At 34.5% G+C, this 27,973-nt stretch overlaps 1 pseudogene; it reads left to right on the top strand.

The window, feature by feature from the left end:
* On the top strand, window positions 1–23,215 carry LOC120174061 (annotated as a pseudogene).
* Window positions 23,216–27,973: the final 4,758 nt, after the last annotated feature.

The raw sequence follows: 27,973 nt of genomic DNA, 5'->3' as shown, positions 1-27,973 counted from the left end.
ATGAATGGGGCAGTAGAAGCAGCAAATAAGAATATCAAAAAGATAATCACAGAGACTACAAAAACTTATAGAGATTGGCACGAGAAGTTACCATTTGCCCTATATGGATATAGAACGACTGTGCGTACATTGACAGGGGCAACACCTTTCTCTATGGTTTATGGAACAGAGGCAGTCGTCCCTATTGAGGTTAAAATCACACACTTTGAGTTTTGAAAGAGGTGGAATTGGACGAATTAGAGTGGATCCAGTCTCGCTTTGATAAGTTGAATCTTACTGAAGAGAAAATACTTAAAGTTATATGTCATGTGCAAATGTATCAAAAGAGGATGATGAGAGCCCACGACAAGAAGGTACGCCCGAGAGAGTTCAAAGAGGGAGATCTAGTATTAAAAAAGATCTTGCCAATCCAGAAAGATTTTCGCGATAAATGGACGCCTAATTGGAAGGGGCCCTATGTTATCAAAAAGGCCTTCTCTGGAGGAGATTTGATCTTGGCAGAGATGGACGGAAGAGTACTGAAAAACCCTATAAATTCATACTCTTTCAAGAAATACTATGCCTAAAAATAGAAAAAGAAAAAAGAAAAAGAAAAGAAAAATAAAAAAGAGAAAGAAAATGAGAGGTTCGAGGTGAAAACCCGCAAAGGGCGCCTTGAAACCAAAGGGTGATTTGAGTTGAAAACCCGAAAAGAGAGGCTCAAATACATTTGATATGAAGGAATCTGGCAAGTAAACCCCTCGAGAGACTAGTAGTTCATGAAGGACTTCACTTTAGCAAACAACTTTACCATGTTGAGATCTCCCAGACAAAGGACTACCTCGGGGTGTCAAATCAAATGGTGCAGAAATAATTGTGCTAGAATTCATTAGGATATATGCTACTTTGTTTCTAGAGTCTTTGCTCAATTTTTTCGATTGCCATGACTTTGTTTAAAACTTCTCTTTTGTCAATAAACTTCATGAGCATCATTTCAATCTTTGACTCATTCTTTTATGTATGCCACAAGTAACCTAGCATAATACAAATTCTAGAAATTTCTCGATATTACTTTTGATTGACCTGTAAAATGCTGGGAATCCAAGGTCGTCCATTCATCCGATATTTTCACCAATTAAAGCAAAGAACTAATGAAAGGGCGAAACGAGAAATTACAGTAATGAGAAAGGATTACGAATCAAACAAAGAGTCAACAAAGACAGAGATTCAACAAGGATAAAAATGGGAAAACAAAGTCTTATAATACCCTAAGAACAAAAAAAAAACACATGCACACACCATGCATACTCATTCATTCACTTAATAGGAGCATATGCATACATTAAGTTTTAAAAACATGACAGGAACTCCGAGAGTCAATGAAAGATTCAATTCACAAATTATAGCAAATTCAAAGACTATTTAAAACTTTCAAAGAGGGTAAACTAGTTATCATGAGAGAGTTCATAATAGAAGAACTTGTTCAAATTTTAGCTCGATTCTATCACAGAAGGAGGTGGGTCAACACTGATATCCGTTCGATTTCATCATAGCAGGAGGTGGATCGACATTTTTTATTTTCGCTCAAATCCATCGCAGAAGAAGTTGGATCAACGTCAAATTTTAGCTCGATTCTATCACAGAATGAGGTGGAATAACACTGTTATCTTATTCGATTTCATCACAGAAGGAGGTGGATCGACATTTTTATTTTCTCTCAAATCCATCGTAGAATGAGTTGGATTAGCGTAAACTTTTAGCTCAATTCTATTACAGAAGGAGGTAGATCAACACTGATATCTCGTTTGATTCCATCACAGAAGGAGGTGGATCGACATCGCTCAAATCCATCGTAGAATGAGTTGGATCAGTGTCAACTTTTAGCTCCATTCTATCACAGAAGGAGGTAGATCAACACTAATATCTCGTTCGATTCCATCACAGAAGGAGGTGGATTGACATTTTTTATTTTCGCTAAAATCCATCGCAAAGAAGTTGGATCATCGTAAACTTTTAGCTCGATTATATCACAGAAGGAGGTAGATCATCATCGATATCTCGTTTGATTCCATCACAGAAGAAGGTGGATCAGTATTTTTATTTTCGCTCAAATCCATTGTACAAGGAGTTGGATCAGCGTCAACTTTTAGCTCGATTCTATCACAGAAGAAGGTAGATCAGCACCGACATCTTGTTCGATTCCATCAAAGAAGAGGTGGATCAATATTTTTATTTTCGTTCAAATCCATCGCAGAAGGAGTTGGATCAGCGTCAACTTTTAGCTCGATTCTATCACAGAAGGAGGTTGATCGATTTTATTTTTGCTCAAATCCATCGTAGAAGGAGTTGGATCAATGTCAACTTTTAGCTCGATTCTATCTCAGAATGAGGTAGATCAGCACCGACATCTCGTTCGATTCTGTCACAGAAGGAGGGATCGACATTTGTTCACTTAAATCCATCACAGAAGGAGTTGGATCAACATCTTCGATATTGTCATTCTTGCTCAATTCCATCATATACGAAGTTGGTACAACACCAATACTTGGCTCATCCATCGCATATGGAGTTGGATCATCATCATCAACATTGTCATTCTTGCTCGATTCATCGTACATGGAGTTGAATCAGTAACACCTCACTTGAGGGATCAATATTTCCAGAAGAAACCACGACTTGAAGAAAGAGATTGAGTAAAAAATGACACTCTATTATCTTTGCTTCATTCCCGTGTCACAGTAATGAGCAAAGAGGGGCAGCTGTTAGCACCATTTATTTCATTTAATATACCCATACTTGCTGTCATGCTCAATTCATGCCATGCCAACTGCCAACGCCCATCCTCCACGAGCAACCCATACGGTCGCCCATGCCCTGCTCCAACACAGCTCCCACAAGCAATTATTTTTATTATTTTCTACATATGTAATGGGTTATAAAAACCCCAAATCAGTGTAATATAGGGGGATTCCTTTTTAGAGCAATCAAAGTAGAACCAAGAATTCTAAGGTATCCAAATTTTATTTAGTTTATTTGTTCAATCCTTTTAATGCAATGAAGGAAATATACTGTGGTTTTCTTTTTTATGTAAATTTTATGTTTTAAAAAAAATAATAAAACATCGGGAGCTTACCTGGCTGTCGATTGGGTTCATCGGAGTAGCAAGATCATTGGTGAAGTGATAGGTTAGTAGGGGTTGAGTTTGGATCGTCGGACCACCGCGTATGGTGGTCGATCTTCAGCTTGGCTCTCGTACGATGGTTGATGGCGACAGTTCGCGTTGTTGAGGGGCTGCCCGTGGCTGTCCATGCTTGGAGATCCTTGTCGGAATAGAATGGCCACCCATGTAGGGTAGGCCGAAGTGACGAAGCTCCGGTTTGCTGTGAGCCTGCTTTCATGGAGGCTGAGCGAAGAGGAGATGAAAGAAAGAAAGAACTCACAGCAGAAACAAAATAAGGGGGATTATTAAACTTTTATAATTTTTGGTCTAATTAAACATTAGGTCCCCATATTCTAAGGCTTTTTGGTTGGTTAACATATATTAATGGGTAAATCACTCATAAATCATCAACTTCATCATGTTATAGTATGGTCACTCTTTTTTATTTTATTTTGATTATGCATGTTGGTGTTGTTTTATTTAATTTAATCATGTTAATTTCTAATTTAGCTACTATTATTTTAATGTTTTCATTTTGGTCACTTTTTTTTCTTATTTAATTACTAACTTTGATTTTCTTGTATTTTAGTGATTATTATTTTGTATTTATGCAATTAGGTCTTTATTTTATGTTCATTTTATTTTATTTTTTAATGTTTTTATTATCTTTTGTTTTAATTATTTCAATTAAGTTTATTTTTAATTGTTTTGTTTCATAGTTTTAATTCTAAATTTAGTTTTTAAAATTAGATTAACATTCGAATAAATTAGAAATTAGGATGACACCGTAGTTTAATTAAGGGAAATTCGAGTAAAGTTTTCACATTATACGCCCGATTACTCGAATCAATTGTTCGATTAAAATTAATTAATGATTAATATTTTCTAAAAATTTTAGTTTGATAATTAGGTTAGTCTCTTAACTTTAAAAATGTTCAATTTAGGTCTTTAGATTTTTAAGTCTTTTAGAGGTCGGTATTTTAGTTCCTTGACACTTTTAGTTCTTGAACTTCAATTATACTTTAAATATTGACATAATTAAATAGGTTAAATAGAACCTCCATTTTAGCCTAGATTTCATACTATTATTTTAATTTAGGGGATAATTCGAGTTGGCCCTCGCGTAAATGCTCGAGGGACCATCTCGGTTATTCGATTCAACAATAATTAAAACCAAAAAGGACTAATATTAGAGCCTACGTTTTTAGATTTAACCCCTTAGGTTCTTTAATTTTCATAATTTGTCACCGTAAGTTAGAAAAAGCCTTAATTTATTTTTAGTATAATTAGGATTAAATAAAATTTTGCTTGATTGTATTGTTTTTAAAACTTAAGGCACTATTCACTTATTAAGGAGTTAATAGTATATCCTCCGCGATTGTGCTCAGGGGATGACTACTGGTAATTCCCTAAATAATTCGACATCCTTTTCAAAACCACATCATATTTTCTAAAAACGAGGCAATTAGACACAATAACTGATCTCCCACAATTACGCTCGGGGGCGAATGTTATCGGTCTCGATAAACGAATACCCTTTTTTCAACTTTGCATCCTTAATGATTTGTAAGTTAAATAAAGATCGAACTCAAAATTTCCAATTTTAAACATAGGGTAATCAACAAGTACCAATTTTTGGGCACTTGTGGGGGTGCTAATCCTTCCCCACGCGTAACTGACTCCTGAACCTGATTTCTAGATTTTCACAGACCCCAAAACTTGGTATTTTATTAAAATAAAATGTTTTATTAAAATCACCCAGTTTGTACGGTGTTCCAATCTCACCTTAAATGATTGGCGGTGACTCTCACATTTCGAAACGATTTTCAAAGAGAAAACCCTCGAGTCGGTATCACTTTTCCCTGCTCGGGTGAAAAACGTGTTGACAATAACCGAAGGGGTAAAATGAATAGAAATACCTCGAATCACCATGACATGTTTGTTAGGGTTGGTAATGTTGGCATAAAATTCTTTTACAAGAGAGACATTCACGTTCCCGGATGTCTAGCAAAATTGTGCCACTTATGTTGGTTGGCAATGTCCATGACATCGCCTCTAAGGTTGGCATCTTCAGCATTGGAAAAAAAAGGAAGCCTAGCTCAAAGAAAACCAGTAGTTCTTGAGCCCTTGAAACTATTCGTGCGCTACTTCGTCGATAAACCTAATGGAGATGAATGAGTCATGCTTGGTGGTCGTGAGCGCACCATGTTTGGTTGTTAAAAGAAAGAAAAGTGGAAAACCTTGAAGCTTTGGTGATTATGGCGTGTGGTTTGAAGGAGGGAAAGAAAAGAAAAAGATGAAGTTGAAGTGAGAAAGTAAAAGATAAAATTAAAAGATGAAAGTAAAAGGGAAAATAAAAAAGGGTTATGTAAAAGGTGGATGGGGTTTGGTTTGAAGAAAAAGACAAAAATATTAAATGCAAAAGTAAAACCCAATAAGGAAAAAACATTCAAAAAGTCTAAAGAAAAGATTTCCCTCTGTTTTTGTCTTGTTGCCGCCCACTCATTTGTCCTTAACCGTACTATCCTCACATGCCATCTGCGTAGGTCCCTAAAAAAATTAAAATTTCTCAATTAACTAAAAAATAACTGAAAAAAATAAAATAAAATAAAATAAACTACACATGTTATTTATGTACATGAGTAAATCTAAAATGTCATGGAATTTTCAAAATATTGTACGAGCAAACGCAGGTACCTTGCAACAAGAGTGATGATTTGTCACGCAAGGGTGTGGCTCCTTGGTAAACTTTTAGACGCTGACCATTTACTTTGAAAATGGTCCCATCATCTATATTATTTATATCAACATCGCCATGAGGGTGGACATGGTGCACTTCAGATGGTCTTGACCATTGTGACTTTAGTTTACTGGGAAATAAATTCAACCTTGAGTTGTAGAGAAGCACCTGCTGGCCAACATGAAAATGCCTTGGCAAAAGCATTCGATCATGCCACTTCTTAGTCTTTTCGTTGTAAAGATTGGCATTTTCATATGTTTGTGCTCTAAACTCTTCTATTTCATTTAGATCCAGTAATCTTTGCCCCCAGCTAGTTGGGCATTAAAATTAAGCTTATTGATTTCCCAATATGCCTTATGCTCTAACTCCACAGGTAGGTAGGATGTTTTCCCATACACCATCTTTAAAGGTGACATGCTTATCATAACATCTCTCTCGGGGATTCATTGACTTAAAAAATTAATTCGGGGAAATATAATGAAATTTAGGTTTGAAGTAATTTGATTTTGGAGTTGCCATCAACCTTTAAGTTAGGTAGGTTGAATACCTAAAATATCATTTTAATGAGTGAAAAAATGGTTTGCGTTTTACCAAAAATTAATTTTTAAGAGTTTGGGAGTCGATTAAGTGTCGGGAAGGGTGAGCACCCCCACAAAGCCCAAGTTTGGTACCTAAACGATTATATGATGTCTAAATGTTGGGAAATTACAATCTTGGATATATATTTAAATTACGATCCTTCTATTCATTCGAATTTATTTAAAAAGATGTGAATTTTTAAAAAACTAATACAACGTTGCTTTTTAGAATAAGAATATGATGACGACTAATAAATGTAATGGGCACAAAAATTAAAGAGAGCAAGTATATTTTTATGGAGTAAAACTGTTTATTTAACCCGAAAAATTACAATTTTATTATAAGAGAAATCACATCATTGTGTACGAAAAATCCTTGAAAACGCATTTCCCTTATAGTTAGGAGATTTTTTTCGTGTATTCCCTTCTCAAAATGGTGTTTCTTTAATTATATGGATGCCATAGTTTAAAAGAGTATAGTATTATATTAATTTTTTATATAGAAATGCTCAGATAAAAAAATGATTTTTGTGGGAACAATCCTCGGGAATGCACTTCCTTTGTAGTTAGGAGACTTTTCCATGGATTCCCCTCACAAAGAGACATTACCTTACATTTTTTATATCAAAGATAAAAATAAAAATAAAATAAAAATAAAAATATAACGAGATAAAATAAAATAATAAGATAAAAAGAAAGCTAAAAGAGAAGGCCATCAAATACAAAAAAAATAATCTTTTGTGCGAAAAATCTTCGAAAGACACTTTCCCTTGTAGTTGGGAGATGTCTTCATAGATCTCCCTCACAACGAAATTTATCTTTTCTTTATAAAAATATGATGATTTATACAGAAAATAAAGTTTGAATAATAATAATAAAGATATGAAGATATCTGCATAAAAGAGTAGCAATAATAAAGATAATCGAGTTCGATTTTGAATCTAAAATACGAGTCAAATATCGATAGTCTACTAGCATAAACAAGGGGCCAACATGAAAACTTTATAAACCAACAACCAAGATTAAATATCAGCCAAATAAGAGGATAAACAAATAAGGTTGAAACGTAAATAGTGAAAAGTATAGGCAACATGAATAAATATACCACAAGCAATATCAATGACTAAAATAAAATGAGGTGTAAGTTAAGACGCTTAAATGAACAAAAAATTAAATGCGAAAAATTAAAAGGACTGAAATAAAATGCAGGGAATTAAAGAGGCAAGAAAATAAAATGTTGAACTTTAAAGTGTAGGAAAAATAAATAAATAAAAAACATAAATATTAAATTACATAAATTTAAAAGTTAGAGGGTTGTTTTTAACCGTTTAACCCATACCATAAATAATGTGGGTCGTACACCACAAGGTCGTTAATATTCGAATGTTAAAAAATTATCGGGTTAGTTTGTGCAATAAAATAAAATGTTAGTAAGTTAGTACGAACAATGAAATAAAAGTTAGAATATTAGTACAAACAATAAAATAAAAGTTAGAATATTAGTAAGTTAGAAAAGTAGTAGAGTCCAGACCATAATAATGTGGATCATACCCCGGATCGGGTCATCACAAAGTTTAATAATAAATCAAACAAATTAATAAAAAAAATTAGGTGTTAGTAGAGTCCGAACCATAATAATGTGGATTGTACCCCGGATCGGGTCACCACAAGATCGAATAATAAATCAAACAAATTAATAAAAAAACAAAAAAAAAACAGTTAGAAGTTAGTAGAGTCCGAACCATAATAATGTGGATCGTACCTTGGATCGAGTCACCACAAGGTCGAATCAAATATGAGAAACAATAAATAAATAAATAAACAATGGTTAGAATACAAGAAAATAAAAGTCAGTGGTTAGTGTGTGATAAAATAAAAGTTAGCAATTAATATGCAATTAAATACATAGTACCAAATTAAAATAAAGCGAAACAGGGGGCTAAAATCAGAATAGATAAAATCAAAGTAAATCAGTGACCACAATGTAAAAGAAAAGCAGAAGTGAAGAGACTTACGGGTGATTAGCCCCTAAAATGACCAAGAGTGATAACATGCAAAGATTGGGGGACTTAACGCGTGATTAACTGGGAAACACATGAAACTATCTCCTTCCTTTCTTCTTCCTCAACTCACCGGCGCAAACCAAACAAAGGCAAAGCTCCACACCGGCCACCAAAAGGTGGTGGCACATCCCTTGTCGTATGACGAAGGTAACCACACAATATTCCTCCCTTTTTACCAGTTAACCAACCGTACGGAGGCCTAAAGAGCCACTTGACCAAACCAAAAAATGGTTATTTTCATTCTCTCCAGATTAACGGTGGTGGCTCACCATCGACCACTGATTTAGTGACAATTCCTCCCTCCAAACAACACAAGTAACACGACAAAACATTGACGAAGCCAAATCGAAGCTTAACGCCACCCCCAACCTCACGGTCGACCACCCTGACAATGTCCAAACCTTAACCGAAGCTTAACATCGACCCCAACCTCACGACCGACCACCACGTAGTGGCCAAACCTCAACTCAACTTATATGAAACCCAACTCTCCTCTCTTCTTCACTATGTTCATACAAATAAAGAAGGAAACCTAAAGAAAAGTTTTTCTCCTTTTTTTATTTACTTTCTTTTTTCTAACATACAAAATGGGGGCCTTTTTTACAAGCAAAGTTGGGTTTTTATACCTCTTAAAGTTACAAATGGTAAAAGTACAAGTTTGGTCCCTGGACAAAATTAGGGTATTGTAATACCCAAGGGAATTTTGAATGCAACTCTATATGCCTAAAGTGCTTCATTTAGCTTCGAGGACCAATCATTCCTCCTAAAATTCACCACCTTATCCAGGATTTACTTAATCTCATGGTTGAACACTTCAGCTTGCCAATTGGTTTGTGGGTGATATACTGTGGTAATTTTGTGTCGCGCTCCAAATCATGTGAAGATGTTCTTGTGAAGGAACTTGAGCACAGTCTTAGAGTCATTCCTCGATGTTATAATTGTATTAACCCACTTATAAACATAGTCAACAACAAGCAAGATATACAAGTCTCAAAAAGAAGAAATGAATGGTCCCATGAAATCAATTCCCCACACATCAAAGAGCTCAATCTCCAAATATTTTGCAATGGCATTTCATGCCGTCTAGACATGTTCCCAGTGCGCTGGCATCTATTACAAGCTTTGAAAAACTCATGAGCATCCTTGAACAGTGAAGGCCAATAAAAGCCTAATGGAAGGACCTTAGCAATGGTCCTATCACCTCTAAAATGTCCTCCACAGGGGGCATTTAACAATAGTGTAAAATGTCCTTTGCTCTTCCTCGGGGACACAACGTCGAATCATTTGGTTTGCGCATTGTTTGAATAAATATGGATCATCCCAAAAATAGAACTTAGCATCATGCTTGAACTTCTTTCTGGCCCGGCTGTTAAATTCGTAAGGCAAAAAACCACTAAGAAGAAAATTGACTATGACAGCGTACTACGAAATTACCGTGGCATATAAAATTTTCTCATCAGGGAATTCTTCTTGAATGTATAAATTTTGATGACATTTTGAAATTTTCTCTATCCTAGATAAATGATCGACAACTTGATTTTCAATAAATTTTCTATCTACAACATCTAACTCAAATTCTTACAAAAGTAAGATCCACTTAATAAGTCTAGGATTGAAATCCTTTTTTTCACTAAGTATTTTATAGCTGAGTAATCAGTGTGAACAATAACTTAGTTCATATTAGGTATGACTTAAACTTGTCAAATGCAAATACCACGACAAGTAATTCTCTCTCAGTGGTAGTATAGTTCAATTGTTCTTCATTCAAGGTATGACTAGCATAATATATAACATGGAATATTTTACCTCGATGTTGCCCAAGCATAGCTCCCACGGTATAATTGCTCCCTTCACACATTAGCTCAAATGGTGACATCCAATTGGGGGATGGGTGCATAGATAAGTCTTTGTTTCAGCTCAATTAATGCATCATGAATATTTTTTCAAACACGAAGGGTTGATTTTATTGAAGCTGGGTGCATAAGGGCTTGGATATTATAGAGAAATCATTGATGAATCTTCTATAGAACCCAACATGTCCAAGGAAACTCCTAATGCCCTTGACAGATATTGGTGGTGGTAGCTTTTCAATCACCTCAATTTTGGCTTTGTCCACTTCAATGTCCTTATGAGACATCTTATGGTCGAGCACAATTCCTTTGGTTACCATGAAATGACATTTTTCCTAATTCAACACAAGGTTGGCCTCCTCACATCTCTTAAGTACCTTTTTCAGATTGCCTAGGCATTTTTCAAAGTTATCTTTAGAAACGGAGAATTTGATAAAGATTTATAGAAAATCCTCAACCATGTCAGAGAAGATAACTTGTATGCATCGTTGAAAAGTTGTCGGGGCATTACAGAGTCCAAAAGGCATCCTTCGTAAACCATAAGTGCCACAGGGACACGTAAACATAGTCTTCTTCTGGTACTCTAGTACAATGGCAATTTGATTGTACCCAGAATATTCATCCAAAAAGAAGTAAAATGCCTTTCCCGCCAATCGATCTAGCATTTGATTGATGAAGGGAAAAGGGAAATGATCATTCTTGATAGCCTTATTTAACTTGCAGTAGTTCATGCATATCCTCCATCTGGTGACGGCGAGTATTGAAAATAGCTCATTGTTTTCATTGCTCACTATGTTCGTGCCTCCTTTCTTCGGCACACATTGGATAGGAATCACCCATGAACTATTAGATATTGGGTAAATTACTCCATCATCAAGCTATTTGAGGATTTTTTCATTACCACTTTCTTTATGATTGAGTTTAGTCTTCTTTGTGGTTCTATGGACTTGTTATGGCCTTCTTCCAGTAGAATTTTGTGCATGCAAATGGTGGGACTTATCCCTTTAAATCTTCTATAGTCCATCCTAATGATTTTTTATGCTTCGATAAAATACTAAGCAAACTACATTCTTGGTTAAAGTAAGGGAAGAGGGGATAATAACAGGTAAAGTTTCATCACTACCTAAGTAAGCATATTTAAGATATTGTGTCAATTTCTTTAGCTCTAGGGTAGGTACATATTGTTATAAGGCTTAGGAGGAACAAACTCATAAAAATCAAGAGGTTCAAAGTATGTACCTGGGCTAGCTATGAGGAAGCTAGCCTACTGCGCCTCCAAAGAAATGTCTTCGGGCTCCTTGATGCTTTCCTCTTCAATAAGCCTCTCATAATTTTCTAGGTAAATGAAATTGTTATGGAAAAATTGATCAGTTTCTCATGCTATTAATGAATCTGCTTTGAAAATGCTCTGATTTTCATCAGACTCATTCATATATTTGAGAGTACGGAAGACATTCACTGTCACACATTGGTCATCCACTTTCATGGTAAGCTCACTCTTCTCACAATCAATAAGAATACGCTTAGTAGCAAGAAAGGGTCTCTAAAAAATTATGGGTGTCGTGGCATTAGTCTCGCAATCAATTATAAGAAAGTCTACTGGGAACACAAATTTATCACCATCACAATGACATCCTCGACTCACCCTGAGGAAGAACATGGGAGTGGTCGGCTAATTGCAAAATAACGGAGATGGGTCTTGCATTTCCTATTCCAAGCTTAAAGAATATCAACTTTGGTATTAAGTTCATACTTGAGCCCAAGTCACATAGTGGCTTCCCAACATAGTTTTCTCATATCTAGCATGGAATAATAAAGCTTCCTGGATCTTATCTCTTTGGCGACAACTTGCTCAAGGCAGAGCAATATGCTTTTGTCGTGGCAATGGTTTCTTACTTCTCAAATTTTCTCTTCTTAGTAACAATCTCCTTAAGAAATTTAGCATATGTGGCCATTTTTTCTAAAGCTTTGAGAAAAGGAACATTAATATAGAGCTGGTCCATAATGTAGACAAACGTATTGAATTGAATGTCATCATTATGTTTATTCATTCTTTGTGAGAAAGGTGGTGAAGATCTGACTTCTTCTAATGAATGGGTGGGAACAACTTTTTCCATGGCATTTTATTTCTCCCTCAATAGTTTCACTAGATGAACCCTCATCCTTATCCTTCTCCACTTGTGTCTCTTCTAGTATTTCATGCTTAGCTTGCATGGTTAATGGGGTTGAATCATCATTCTTTCTTCCCCCAAACTTGTCTTGTACATTGATTTTAGGTGTCACTCCGTAGAGTGAGTGCACTACATTTCTCTTTACCATGAGCTTTAGTGATTTTAATTTCACTTTGGAAGACGACCTGATTGACTTTCTTGTAATACCACGATAATTTGACCAACCTGACTCTTCAAGGTCCTTAAAGATGAGTTGTGGCTTTGAAGCAAAGCTCTTTGACTGTGTAATAAGACTCTTTGGTTTTTGATGGATGTAGCATAGTCTTGCAACATGGTCTTCGTGGTTGTTATAAAATCTTGAAGGCCTCCAAAGAATTTATGTTGGCTGAGGATGGTACTCCATTGTTAGAATTATGCCATGGCATATTCGCTTGAAAGCCTTGGTAGTCACTGAAATTCTGCTGCCTAGAAGGCTGACTTGCATTGTTGGTTCCTTGATTTCCCCATGAGAAGTTTGGATGCTGACGCCATCCAGATTGTAGGTGTTAGAATAAGGGTTGTTATTACCTCGATTGTAATTCTGTATATATTTGATGAACTCCGATTAGTAGGCCACTCGCTCTCATGGTGATTACCATGGCATAATAGAGACGCTGAGTTGGTTGCCTTCAATTCTTTCACCTCACTTGATCGTTACAAATTCTTCAACATATTGGTGATGGCAGAAAGTTGGGTAGACATGAAATCCTTAATATCCAACTCGAATGTCCCAAACAATTTTCACCCGTTCCAATCCTTGAAGATGGAAACTGATAATCATTGTTGTCAATCCTATCCAGGATATCAAATGCCTCTACAGGTGATTTATCGAGCAATGTCCCATTTTTTTGAGGCATCTAGCATCATCCTCATGGGTGCATTGACTCCATTGTAGAACATTACTACTTGTGTCCAATCTTGAAAACCATGATTAGAACATTTGTGAAGCAATCCTTTATATTGATCCCAACATTCATACATTAATTCGTCATCAGCTTGATGAAAAAAGCAATAATATTCCTTAGTTAGGTGTTCATGTTCAGCGAATTATGTCGCAACAAAAAACTTTTGCACATATCAGTCCAAGACTCCATCGAGCCTGCTGGAACACCACTTAACCAAGAACTTGCTCAATCATGCACATTTTTTCGGAAAGAATCATACACCTCTAAGAAGTTACAAATATGATGTCTGGCATCTTCTTGAGGATTGCCCCCAAACAACACAATAAAATTCATCATATTAAACATGACTGGTTTGAGCTCAAAATGGGCTGTCTGAATCTCAGGTGCCATAATTTCAGGATTCAATTCATCTAAGATAGGTTTAAGTGATCTCAAATAACATGAGGCCTAGCTGTATTCCCAGAATTCAAAATTGCCTCGGCATTCTAATCTTCCGCTTGACCAATACCTTTATTTCCAATTTGATACATGTTTGTTTAAGCACATTGAGCACACATCTCCATTGTTTAAAAAGTCATTCAATCTCAGGTTTATTTGGATGTAGTAATCCTTTGGATGTTCTCGAATCATACACCAACAAAAACCTGATAAAGACATGGAAAATAACAAGTAAAACTATAAAAAAAATGAAGAGGTAAAATAAAAATGATATGACAAAGCTAATTAACTTCCAGTTGTCAATCCCCGGTAATGGCGCCAAAAATTAGTCCGCATTTTGTGAGTACTTAATATGGACGCGAAATATGTCCAAATATACACAATTGAACAAGTAATACAGTGATAAGTGTAATATGTCTCTATAGGGATTGGAGAAAATTTATAAGTTTAGTCAAAGCAAAGAACTACTTATCTAAGTATAGTTAGTGTGATGATATGTACTAATGAGAATGTTGAGGCAATGTGAAATATATGTTGGTGAGGATAGAATGATAGTATGATGTGGCAGCAACTGGAGATGTTGTGGCAAAATAAATTGTGTGTAGTGAAATCAAATGAAAATTAAAGGCAAAACAAAATTAAACACTGAATTTGAATAGAATGACTTGACAATCCTCACACAACAAGCTACCATGGGAATGAATGATATGAGTCACTTAGGTAACTTAAGTCTATCTTCTTAGGATGGTCTTGCTTCTATGTCTTACTTGCCTTCAGAATTTATGAAAATACCCTATGCTATCTTTAGTTAAGGGACTTGATAGGTTGAGAATGCATGGCAATACCTCTCAGCATTAGAAGGAGCATGGATCCTATTAGTTCAGATCAATAGAATATGTCACGGCAATACCACTCAGCGTCAGCACTAACATCTAACCTCTTGACTGAGCACTACTGTTTTTAGTCGATTGAAATCCTAGCCTTATGTCTAACGTGGAATAGGTCTAGTTACTATCTAAAACCCTTTGTTTATATTGATTGCCTTAGTTTCTCTCGAACACTAAAGATGAGTTACTTAGTTTCTCTCGAACACTAAGTATTTTCCTAAGGAATGGCTACTCTCATTGCTCCTACAACCTTAAGTCATTAAGCACCATAAACAAAACAAATAAACACATGGAAAAAAACAACAATCCATTAAAGAAAAACTTAAGTATACATAATGAGCTCCCACCAAATAAAGCTAGTTCATGGTGGGGTTCAAATAATCCATGAAGTAAATCATAAAATCCAATCGTTCCTTACAATCCGGATGTGATAAGTGAGAAAAAACAACAAACGGAAGGAAGAAATGCCTTCGACGTGCACTGTCGGATCTCTTCTTTGCCACCACGAACCGCCTTAGCTTGCTAGCTCCTCTCGGACGCCTAGCTTGCCACTCCCTCGAGCTTGTTAATAGAAGAACACCATGGTAAAGATAAGGAAAAAGAAAGGGGAAACTTTTTCTTCCAGCCACATCTAATCTCAAGAATTTTAGCTCATATGTTTCAAAACCGTCTCTCTAATATGGTGACCTCATATCCTATTTATAATGGGAATAAACCTACGGATTTGTGTCAAAATTCCCATGATACTCCAAGGTTCATTCCCTTTACGTGAGGGGTGGTACAAAGGTGACAGTGGTCCCCTCCTAGGTGGCTGGTAGCAGAGAGCACACAAAGATAAGACAACTGGCTTTTAATAAAAATATATTTTTTTGTCTTTTCTGCCCAGAAATGACGTCCGAGTTTCCATGGAATTTGTATTCTACTCAACATTTCTAATTTGTTACAACAATTCTCCTCACACATCCTTTCTCCTAAATCCTACACATCATCAAACAAAGCACATTCCCTATAACACAGCTCCGTTTTCCAAAATAAAACGCCACGGTAAAATATATCCACCACATTGAACTATATGCTCCTAGATGCATCTATATGAACCTATATGGGCTTTTAGACAATCAATAACTTAAGTGAAAATGCCCTAAATACAACCTTTTTACGGAGTTATCAACTATATTTGTATATGAATGAGTTATATATGATGGGACAAAATTTTTGTTACATTTACGAAACAATCATGAAAGTGAAGGCGAACGATCTTGGGATATATACGGATGTCATTTTGTTGGGCTTGTTGCAGCACAGTGCGAACAATAGTGGACTCATTTGGGCAGGTTTTGGCATAGAAAGAACCACTAAGTTGAGCATTGGGCATCATTGCATATAGCAGAAAAAGAGTGGCAATCATTTGAATCCAACACATTTTCCCTCCTCAAATATCTAATTAGATGGATTGTTGTTTGAAAGAAAATTGACACTGAACAGGTCCTATAGAAGATGCTTTATATAGTGAGGTTGCAAGTTCCAAATTTGAGCATGGGATTGAGTTTCACTGTGAACTTCACTCTATCAATAATGAAAACACGTTATATATTCTGCTCTAATGTCACTTGAATTCTAAGATCCATAGTTCTTTCATATCCTTCTATTTTCTAAACATTTTTTTAGAATCACGAACTGAACAATGGATACAAATACATTTAAGATTCTTTTTATACTCTATAATTCTGTTTATTAATCAGCCAACTTCACATTGTTTTAGGGTTATTATGCTGTATGAAGCCTAAAGATATATATGGGTTTATCCCATGGCTGTTTCAAAACTATTTTTTTAGGGTTGACACACATATGTTATTAACAGAAAAACTTTTAACAAGCTGAACATAAATTGAATTTCAAAGTAAACATCATCAATAAAATAGATAACTAACAAAAAAAAGTAATTGAATTTCTGGACGTACACGAAAAACTGTAAATTCGACATTAGCTGTTTATTTTTAACAGTTCTCACAAATCATATCGCTTGCATAATTTGATGAGTATTTAGCCTATTCAAGCAAATTATGTGCAAGGTTTGTGGACCATATTTTCTTTCTTATCATTACCTTTTTTTCTCTTTTATATTCTCTTTAAATTATGGTTTTTTTATTATATAACACGAACCAAATGATTAGGAACAAACACATAATTTTATACTAGAGAGTAAATATCTAAAATTTTAATAAGGGACGAATTTATAAAATATCATGAGGCGAAAATAGATTTTCAATAGAAAAAACGTAAAAAAAACTAAAAAATAATTTTAAATTTTCAGGGGGCGTTTACCCCCACCCGCTCCTCTTGATTCATCCTTGCAAATGATTTCAGTAGTTCAAGGATTGTTGTTATTTTTTTATGTCTCAGGTTCGAGCATGATATCTTTAGACGTGTATTAATATTTATATTCAAATGATTGAGAATATTTCAAACAAATATTACGTTAGATTCACCTCATATTAATAAAAAAAGAATATATCAACATATAAATTTATAGCATTAATAATGTACAGCACTGACGCTTTATTAAAAACCTTAATACAAATAAAAGACAATTAAAATTTTAATGATTATAAAATAAATGACACAGTTAAGGTTTTTTATAAACAAAAAAAATAGCATTCTGCCATGGATGTTACTGAAATTGGAAGACATTGAAGCTGATATTAAGGGTTGAGAATTGAGAAGGCAGTGCAAAAATTGACCAATAATTTGGCTTATTCTTTTCTACTGGCGTGGAATTTGCAGGCTTTATGTGAACAAGGCTGCATATTCCTTTTAGGTCGAACGAAAGAAAGGAAAATCATTATTTATTTTGTTATTTTTAATACCGCCAGGCGCCATGTACCTATCTATATTTTCTAGTTAGCTGAAAAAATGAAATATGCTTTTATTTCATACCTCCGCGATGATAAAAATTATTTTAGAAATGTTTATTGAAATATCATTGTATTATTAAAATATTTTCAATTTTAAATTATAACCTTCAATCTTTAAACTCTACAGTTTATATATATATATTCTAAATTATAAAATTTATAATCTTAAATTTTAAACAGAGACACGATTTAAAATTCCGCTTATGAAATATTTATTTTTCACTGATAATGCATAAATTAATTTTAGATATGATATGTGGAGAGAATTATTCATGCAGAGAGAGGAAGTGTAGTCTAATTGGAGGGAAGATCTTAATAAAGACACCGTTGACGTAATATAAACGTGTGAGTGAAGGGAGTAATCAAGGCATGCAGGATAATGAGGAACGGTAGTTCAACATACTGCATTCAAGCTTAAGTAGGTTGAGATTTGACTTTGGAATGAAACTTTACACGGCTGTTCAACATGGGCAAAAAATATTACTCCTCTCTTATCTACTTTTTTTTGACATCTTATCTGTTTAATCCTTTAGTTTATAAATAATCATAATAGTCTTACGGTTAACACACGCTCTGGTGGACACTATAAATACCCCAAACCGAGGCTAGCACAAAGGATGAAACTTTCACCATCTTTGTATCATCTCCTTCATCCTTCATGGCCAACCTTTTTTTTCCTTTGCAACAAACTAGCCCACGATCACTCACTCGCCGGTCATGGCTCTCTGTTCAAAAGGATGAAACACCAACAATCGGGTATATAAACTTGTTCTCATCAGCAATTGGTGCGATGAGCATGGACAAACATCATGATCAATAGAACCAGCCCAAATCTCACCCAAAGACCAAAACTTCCATCCTTGTCTCCCAAGAAAAACCAAAACAGTCATACTCACATCCTCTTTTTCTCTCTGAAATCATACCCAAATACACTTGTCCCTTCTGATCACTCCACAGTAAGTGGAGATATGTGATGGAGAGAAAGAAAGAAAAAAGGAGGACAATGCAACCAACATCACCTATCCCCAACGAGGTTTCTTACATGTGTTAGGGAATGCATGAGCAACATTGTTTTGAGCTCTGCACTTACTAAACGTGTTCCCTAAATCTTCATGGTTTGAACCCAATGCAAATATATCCAAAAGGTAATCAAAATATAGAAGAAATAAGAGAGCAAATTAAAAAACTACTCGGTATCTACCATCGAACCAACAAATCTCATCGTCAACTTGCTCTCGAAAAGCACCAGATCACCCCCAACTTCGATTCCTAACCAAACTAACAAGTTGCAACCATATTATCCTCTATTCTGACATGCATAAACTGACCACTTACGAAAACTCGAGCAAAAAGTTTTGAATCCTATAAAAGATGGCATAGCCAAACCATCAGGCCTTTATGACCACAACCTATCAATAACTATCCGCACATCGCTTTCGACAATTATAGACTGAAAACCAAACTCTAAAGCGAGTTACAACACCTTCCAGCAATCAAACCCTCCTACTAGGGATGACAAACATGTATAATTTTGTAGATTCCGCACAGTACCCGATCCAATTAGGCAGAGATGGGTATAACTTAAGTGGTTAGTAGGCGGGTGTAGATTTAGAAAGTGGTACCCGTCGCGGGTAGTGGGCGGATGATGGTTTGAGATCTTACCCACCCTGAATCCGCCCGCCCACTAAATACCCATTAAATTTTGGACAATTATGAATTTAGGTATAATTTTAGAGACTAATTTATAAATCTTAATATTTATAAGATATAACTTATAATTTAACCAAATATTAGATATAATTTTAGAGAATAATATTATATTTCTTAATGGACGTGTTTGTTTTATGTTTGTTGCTTATGTATAACTTAAGATTGCTGTTAGGCGGGTCTAGCTGGGTACGTCTCCAGTTGGGTAGTGGGTGTGGGGATAGATTTGAGAATATACCCGTGTGGGCGGGTGTGAATTTGAAAAATTTTACCCATCATGGGTGGTGGACGGGTGATGAATTTGAAAAAATTATGTAGGTATGGGGATAAGGGAGGGGGTATTCGCACCCGACCCGCCCGTTTGTCATTCTTACCTCCTACAGTGAAAACATCAACTATAGTAATGTTAAAAGCTAAACAGGAACACTGAATATCTAGGAGGACAAGGAAGAGAAATTCTTGTTTAGGTATTGAACCCACAATTTAAAGGAGAGGAACTGTGTCAATTAAGAGGTTTTAACCACTTGTTTTAGAGATAAATAAAAAATAAAAAAATTAAATTATATGATAAAAATTATGTTTATAACTTATCTATATACTATATGGCGAATTATCAAATTTAATTTAATAAATTTAATCATTATCTTATAAATTAGGTTGTAATTTTAACTTTTAAGAACATAAGAACTAAATTTGATCAAGTATATGGATTGAATCTTTAATTTATATATTATAAAATATTAATAGTAGCGCAAATATATTTGATGGTTGGCCAAACTACTCATCTTTATTTTCTTATACCTCTTTAAGTCGTGAATTTTAATCCACTACAAGTATTTTCCTTTTTTCTCCTGAAGTCATTTTTTCTTCTTCTTCAAATTAGGATTAAGGTTAAATTTAGAATTTATAAAAAATTTAAAACATTAATTGCAAAATTTAATCATGATTATAAAAATTATTAAATATTTTTAATAAAATTATCATTAATATCATATATAATTTTATTTTACTAACTGATTATAAAAATAAATGGTGTTTTAATTAACAATAACAAAAAAACATAATATAGTAAAAATAAATAGTTTGATTTAACTTAAATTTAATATTTGACTTAAATATAAAAAATGTGTCCAATGTATGTCTTTAGTTTCTGTTTGGTGTCTAATGTTTTTTTTTCGTTTCAATTTGGTGTCTAACGTTTCATTGCGTAACTTAGTTTGAATTTGACCGCAACGACCGTTAATTTCAGCAATTAACCTATTAAAAATACCACATGACTTATTTTTTAATATTAAAAAAATGATTATTCCTCTCCTGTTCCCTCTCTTTCTCCTCTTCCCCAAACCAAAACAAAAAATGATTTTCCCTCTCATATGTTAGAATTCAAATCTAATTTTACTACTTATGCTAGCAAGGCATAGATAATTCTTGAACATTATGGAAATCAATGTTGGCAAAAGAAAAGAAATTAAAGAGGCAGCAAGAAGATTTTAGAAGCATAAGAGGAGGCTTATTATACCTATATATATGTGTATCCTAAGCTTAGTTATATATGCAATGTAAAGAAAAAACACAAGTGAGAAAAACAAATATGATTGAAAGCTTAGAAAAGCTAGAGAGAATTGAGTAAAACTTAGCAAAGCTTAGAATAGCGAGGTTGTATTTGTAAACAAGCCGCACTAGTGTTGTAGTATTGTAGTATTGTAATATTGAGGTAGTGTCGTTGTAACGTATTTTGTTTCGTATCAATAATAGTTCGAGTTATAAATTACCGAGAGCCCATCTACGCTTCCAACAAGTGGCATCAGAGCTTGGTTCGAGTTTAACGTGGTGGAGAATATGGCCAACATGATTTAACCTCAAATCCCAAAATTGACAAAGGCGAATTATGGAAATTAGAGTATTCAAATGAAGGCGTTACTAGGATCCCAAGATTGTTGGGATATCATCAAGGATGGTTACACCAGCCTGAAAATGTAGTAGCAGAAGCAGCCCTGGCCGATGAAGACAAGAATGTATTGAAAAAATCCCAGAAAAGAGATAAAAGAGCATTGTTCTTTATTTTTCAAGGAGTAGATGAATCTACCTTTGAAAAAATTTATGATGCGAAGACCGCAAAACAAGCGTGGGAGATTTTGCAAAAATCTCTAAAAAGTGCCGAAAAAGCAAAGAAGAATACATAGCCGCAGCAGCGTGCATTTGCCAAGAATCTAGTCTCCCATAGCCGAAGCAAGCATATCGATACAAAGTATCACTTTATACGAGAGCATGTGAAGAATAAAATTGTGGAGCTAATTTACTGCAAAACTAAAGATCAACTAGCTGACATTTCACAAAGCAATTGAGAGCAGATATATTCAACCGACTCAAAGAAAAGCTCGGAATGAAAAATCGGATTTGAGGGGGAGTGTTAGAATTCAAATCTAATTTTACTACTTATGCTGGCAAGACATGGATAATTCTTGAACATTATGGAAATCAATGTTGGCAAAAGAAAAGAAATTAAAGAGGCGGCAAGAAGATTTTAGAAGCATAAGAGGAGGTTTATTATACCTATATATATGTGTATCCTAAGCTTAGTTATATATGCAATGTAAAGAAAAAAAACAAGTGAGAAAAACAAATATGATTGAAAGCTTAGAAAAGCTAGAGAGAATTGAGTAAATCTTAGCAAAGCTTAGAATAGCGAGGTTGTGTTTGTAAACAAGCCGCAACTAGTGTTGTAGTATTGTAGTATTGTAATATTGAGGTAGTGTCGTTGTAATATATTTTTTTCGTATTAATAATAGTTCGAGTTATAAATTACCGAGAGCCCATCTACGCTTCCAACACCATCTTCCCTCTCATCTTCCCCAAACCAAAACAAAGGTGATTGAACACTCTATTGATTGATCCCCAAACCAGACACGTTAGAGCTTATATAGCTGCATAAAGAGAAGGGCTCGATGGTGTTGTGCTACCGATGATGCTTTTCTTTGCCAATCTCGCGATTCCTCAGTTCATTCGACGAATTCGCTTGCTAGTAGACATAAATGAGTTTGCCTCAAAATTGCTTCGGTTAAGTCATCAGAGAGCATTTCGTCGTCGTGGGATCGAGGGTTTACTAAAAAGACAAGGACGAAGCGACCCGTGAAGGGCTCCAAAAGGAAGAACGATCATGTTTCTATCGTGCCAGAAAGCGGTGTCGATGAGATATCTCACGGAGAGAATGAAGAGGAGCAGTTGCTTTATAGGGTGCCGATATTTGATCCCTTTATTACTGAATTATGCATTTCAACCGAGTCTAAAGTTTTATTGGCTGACGGTTCGCATGGGGTTTTTTCTTCTGAGATTGATCTTGCAGAGTTTGCCGTCGATGTCGAGAGTTTGCTCGGTAAGGGTCTCAAGAACGAGTCCTTTGCAATGGAGGAGCTGGGGCTAATTGACACCAAAGAAGATTTTAAAGGTTGTTCAATGGTAAATGGTAAAGTGAAGGTTGAAGACGAAGAGGGTTTTGAACTATTTGAGTTAAGCTTTAATTATGATTCTCCGGTAAGTTGCGGGCAAGAGATGAGTTTGTAAAGGAAGAAGTAGTAAATAAGAGTAAAGGGGAAGTGGAATACGAAGACAATACAACAAAAATGAAGAAGAAGAAGAAGAAGAAGAAGAAGAAGAAACCATTTTTAGCTTAGATTATGAAGCAATCATCTCTTCCTGGGCAACCCAAGGCTCCTCGTGGACATCCGGTGGCCGACCAATTTTAACCCCGATGAATGTTGGACTGATGTCTTGGGAAGAGAGTGAAGGGGAGGAGAGGGAAAGTAATTAATTTTTTATTATTTTAATTACAAAATTTATTTTCTAATATTAAATACATTTCAAGGGGTATTTAATGGTCAAAATTAAGGGCTATCACGGTTAGACCCAGATTAAGCTACGAAATGAAATATTAAACACTAAAATGGAATGAAAAAAATATTCCAAAGCATACGTTCGGTATTTTTTTTTATATTTAAACCTTAATATTTTTATTGAAACAGTTTCGGCGAAAATTTTCGGATTTGAACTGACGAAGCAAAAGTATAAAAGATTTGTGGAATTGTGAAGAGGTGTCGGCGACGGCGTCGTAGTAACTTGTCATCTTTTGCCAAAATTCGGAAGGCACTCTACAGAAGCAGTTAGTTTTATTTCCCGCCAAAAATACTGAGGGCTTGGAGGAGGAAGATCAAAGCCGCCACCGAAAATGGAAGAGTATTTGCAGTACATGAAAACTCTCCGCTCTCAGATCAACGGTTCTTTCTCTTTCATGCTTGGCTATCCACTTTGCTTCTTAATTTCTTCGAAATAATGTTAAATCTGTGGAAATGAACTGGAAGATGTGGAGGATCAAGCCACCAACATTTCAGCTGAAGAGCAGATTCAGTTTACTACCATTCAAACCTTGCAAAACAACACCCTTTCTGGTAATTTCATTTTTGTATTTTTTTTATAATCGAATCGCGGGAATATTGAATAACTTGAATCCGCCTTGTTCCATTTGTAATTTTTTAGACATTTATATTTGTTTGATATGATCTTCGTAATCATACGCATTGAATTGATTTTTAAGTAAGTTCAAAATATTTAATTATTTTTGGTAAAAAAAAATAAGGTTAGGTATATATTGACAACTGCCTTATTCTGTTCATTGTGGATTATATTGCCAGATCTAATTAATTGATTAAAATATTAATCCTAATTTTATTTTATACTACTGCGAATATATTATTATATGCATAAAAGAAAGAAAAGAAAATATAGGTGAAATAGATAACATGCTTTTCAATATATTGTCTGTACTTTTGAGTTCAAATAGTCCATTGTTTAGTTTTGAATTAGTTGTTACTTTCTTTTAATCTCAAATTTTGATTTGTTTTCTCATCTCTCTCTAATTTGCAGTAATGTCCAGAAAAAACCAACTTACGGAAGACATTGAGAAGATGCTGACAGCAAAGGGTCAACTGTGTTCACTGATAATTGAGAAACAGATAAAAATAGCCTCTCTAGACTCTGATTCATCCACACTTACCCAGGCTATTTCCCGATCTCTCTTTCATTATATGAGTGATTTCTCTTGTGGTCATTAGTTTTGAACTTTGCTAAGAACAAGAAAGCAAAATTCATGGCTAAAATAGAAGCTACAGACAATAAACGAAAAGATTCAGTCTATATGGGATGGTGATGGATAATGTGGATTTGAATATTAATGGATGCCCAACCTGTATTTAATGTGGATGATAAGCGATTTGGATTCTAAAACAGTTAAACATATTCGAAATTAGATATTAATAGCAAAATAGATAACCGACCTGTTGTTTTATAGCTACGTGTAGATGCTCGTTTTTATCCGAGTCTAGGTCGGAGCAGGCCCGAAGCAAACCAATTACAGGCCCCATTCAAGCCCAATGGACAGCAGATATATGCACAAGAAGAGAGCAGTTTGAGGGTTGGTTTTTAGTAGTTTTGGTTTTTAGGAAATAACCACCCATCATCAGTAAAAGGAGATTAACTACTGGAAACTATAGAGCATGGGTGGGGGCATTACACAAAAAAAAAAGGGGAGAGAGCAACAGAAAAATAAAAAGGAGAACGATAGAAGAGAAGAACCGGAGAACACACAAGAACTGACAGAGAACCAGAAACGAAGGGAAGCATTTCAGAAAATAAAGGACTAGGAGCCGAGGACCCTGTTAGATATCAACGACTTCATAGTGTAAAGGAATACAAAAGGAAAAAGTGGTGTAATTTCAGAATTAAAAAAAAAACAGATAAAGCAATTAAAATACACACTTTTACGAGGTATTTTTTCTTCCATTTATTTTTGATTTCCAATCTGTTTTTTTTGTATGCTATTATTATTCAAAACTGAAAATAGAGAGGCATTAGGAATTCACTTGGATTATTGATGTTAGTCTTAGTAAATAACACATTTTGAATCAAGCAGTCGAGAACGAGAAAGGAGAGAAATTAGCTTTGTTTTACCTAATTCTGCATCGAGTCTCATTGGGGAGGGGAGTCGAGTTTTGTTGTCCAGACTAAAGATTGTTCGTCTGGGGTCATCTGAGGTAGAGGAATCGAGAGAGAATTTACAAACAGACCTCATATGACCTGCCCGATTCTTCAAAAAAAAAAAACGATCCATGTTAGAGTTTTTCTTTCATATTCGGAAAATTAAGCAGTACAAACATCAGAAGTTTCTAAATTATTTTTTTACTTTCTTTCGAACCTCGAACAACCCATTTCTTACATTTTTTCTGAAGCCAAAACAGAGTATTAAGAAAAGTGGGGGTCCTTTACCTTAAGTATGGATGTCCATCATCGGAGTCAAACCCACTGTTGATGGTGGCCGGGCAAGCGTGAGGCAGTGGGGACTCTTGGTGGCGTTCATGTGAGCTTGAGAGAAAGGGGTTGGGAGTGGAAGGAAGCTATGGTGAAGGTTTAGGCTCGGTTCAGAGGTGAGAATGAGAAGGATGAGAGAGTAGAAGAGAAACGGCGATGGTGGTTCAAGGATGAAGGCCACGGCAGCCTTATGTTGTCTAGGGTTAGGGATAAATAAGGTTGGGAGAAAGAGATGAGAAGAACGACTGAATGGATGTTTAAGTTTAGTAAATTAACTTAGGTTTTTTCTTTTTTTACTTAGATTACATATTAAATTTTTGGGTAAATTAGATTTTTGTCCTCTTAAGTTTAGTCTTTTTGCATTTCCGTTACTGTTGAAGTCTGTTTTCGAAATTTGACATTTTAAGTTTGTCCTGATTTTGTTATTTTGCAATTTTGGTTTTAGTTAAAATTTTTGGATTATTTGAGCTATTGTTCATGGAGTTTTCTTCTAAATTCATTTTAGTCCCTAATCGAACGTTTTCATGTATTTAATTTTATCCCTTTATTTCACCTGCATTTAATTTCGGACCCAAGTAGTATTATTATATTTAACTTTTTTAGACATTTGAACTCTAATTTTTTTTCTTTTTAGCCCTTAAACATTTAGGACTAGTATTTTAGGAAAATTACATAGAGATCATTTAATTTGGGTTATTTAGGTGTAGATCCCTTATTATGTGTGTTGTTTTATTTAAGTCCTTGGTTTAATTTTTGATTTGCATGTTTAATTTTATATGTATTTAAATTTAGCCATTATCTTAATATATATATATATATATATATATATATATATATATATATATATATATATATATATATATTAAATTTATAGTTTAGCATGTCATGTTTTCGTTTTTGTATTTAAGTCACATTTGTATACATAATATGTTAATATGCATGGTTTATGATTTTTAATTAAAATATGTATATATAATTTTTTTGTATGTCACGTTGTATGATATTTTTAATTTTGTTTAATTAATTTTGACATGACATTTTTTTGCACGATTCACATGGTAACCTCATTTGCATAACTCGACATATTACATAATCGGACTAATAAGTGGGCAGTCATAACTGATTTGAGGTCCACTTTTAATGATTTTAAAATAAAAGTGTATCCCGAAAGTGAAACAAAAAAAATTGATTCGTCACCTAAAATTTGGGAACGAGAGAAAAGGAAATGTTCGTTTATTTAAATATATCGAGAAAAGGTTGTTATATCTTTAAGATCTGGTCTCGATATTTGTAAATAATCGAACATTCTTTATCTTTCTAAAACGACTTGGTAATTTTAATTTAATTTGTTTGAGTGCTTTTGAATGTTTTTAAATTTACGTCATTGTTTTATGGGATCAAAAATCAAAATAAATTCGAATTTATAAAGTTCATTGCAAAGACGTTAATTAATCGACTAGGTACCGATTTAGGGCGTTGTGGGGGTGCTAATCCTTCCCCAGACGTAACCGACTCCCGAACTCGAATTTTGGTAACGCAGACCTCAATTTGTGATTTTAATTAAAATTAATTTTTATTTAAAATGACAAAGCATTTTTGGGTGCCCAATCACACCTTAATCAAAGATTGGTGGCGACTCTTCAAACCGTATTTTTCGATCGTAAAGGAAATTCAAAATTTTTCGGAACGAGGGGTCTTTTAAATCGCATTTGTTTTTAAATAAAAAATCAATTGAACAAAATAAGTTAAAAATTGATGTGGTTTTCAAAATCTCACCTTTTTTCACCTTTTTAGGGAATAATCGTTTCGACAGCTTGGCGACTCCGCTGGGGAAATTTTTTTTTAGAGAGTCAGGCCGATAGTCGATTAATTAATTGTCTTTGCAATTGAAAATTACAAATTCGTTTTAATTTGATTTTTGATCCCTTGTTTGGTGTTTAATAAGTCTTGTTTGTATTTTGATTTTTTTTAATTTAATTCGATTAACAATTAAATAGTTGTACTAATTTGTTTGCTAATGATTTCAGATTAGAATTTAGGAAATTTTGAGTGTTTTTATTGTGTTTTTTCGCTTTTCCTCACACACTGCACAGTTGCATTTTCATGACATGAGCTAAAACCTCGCTCCGTCCTAATTAAGTAAGAGTGAGAGACTATGCCCTCGTGTGGTTTTCACCTCCGCAT

The sequence above is a fragment of the Hibiscus syriacus genome, unplaced genomic scaffold (assembly GCF_006381635.1).
Source record: "Hibiscus syriacus cultivar Baekdansim isolate YM2019G1 unplaced genomic scaffold, ASM638163v2 tig00112000_pilon, whole genome shotgun sequence".
NCBI classification, from domain to species: Eukaryota; Viridiplantae; Streptophyta; class Magnoliopsida; order Malvales; family Malvaceae; genus Hibiscus; species Hibiscus syriacus.
Note: the sequence above shows the minus strand (reverse complement) of the source record. Positions and strands in the feature narration are given on the sequence as shown.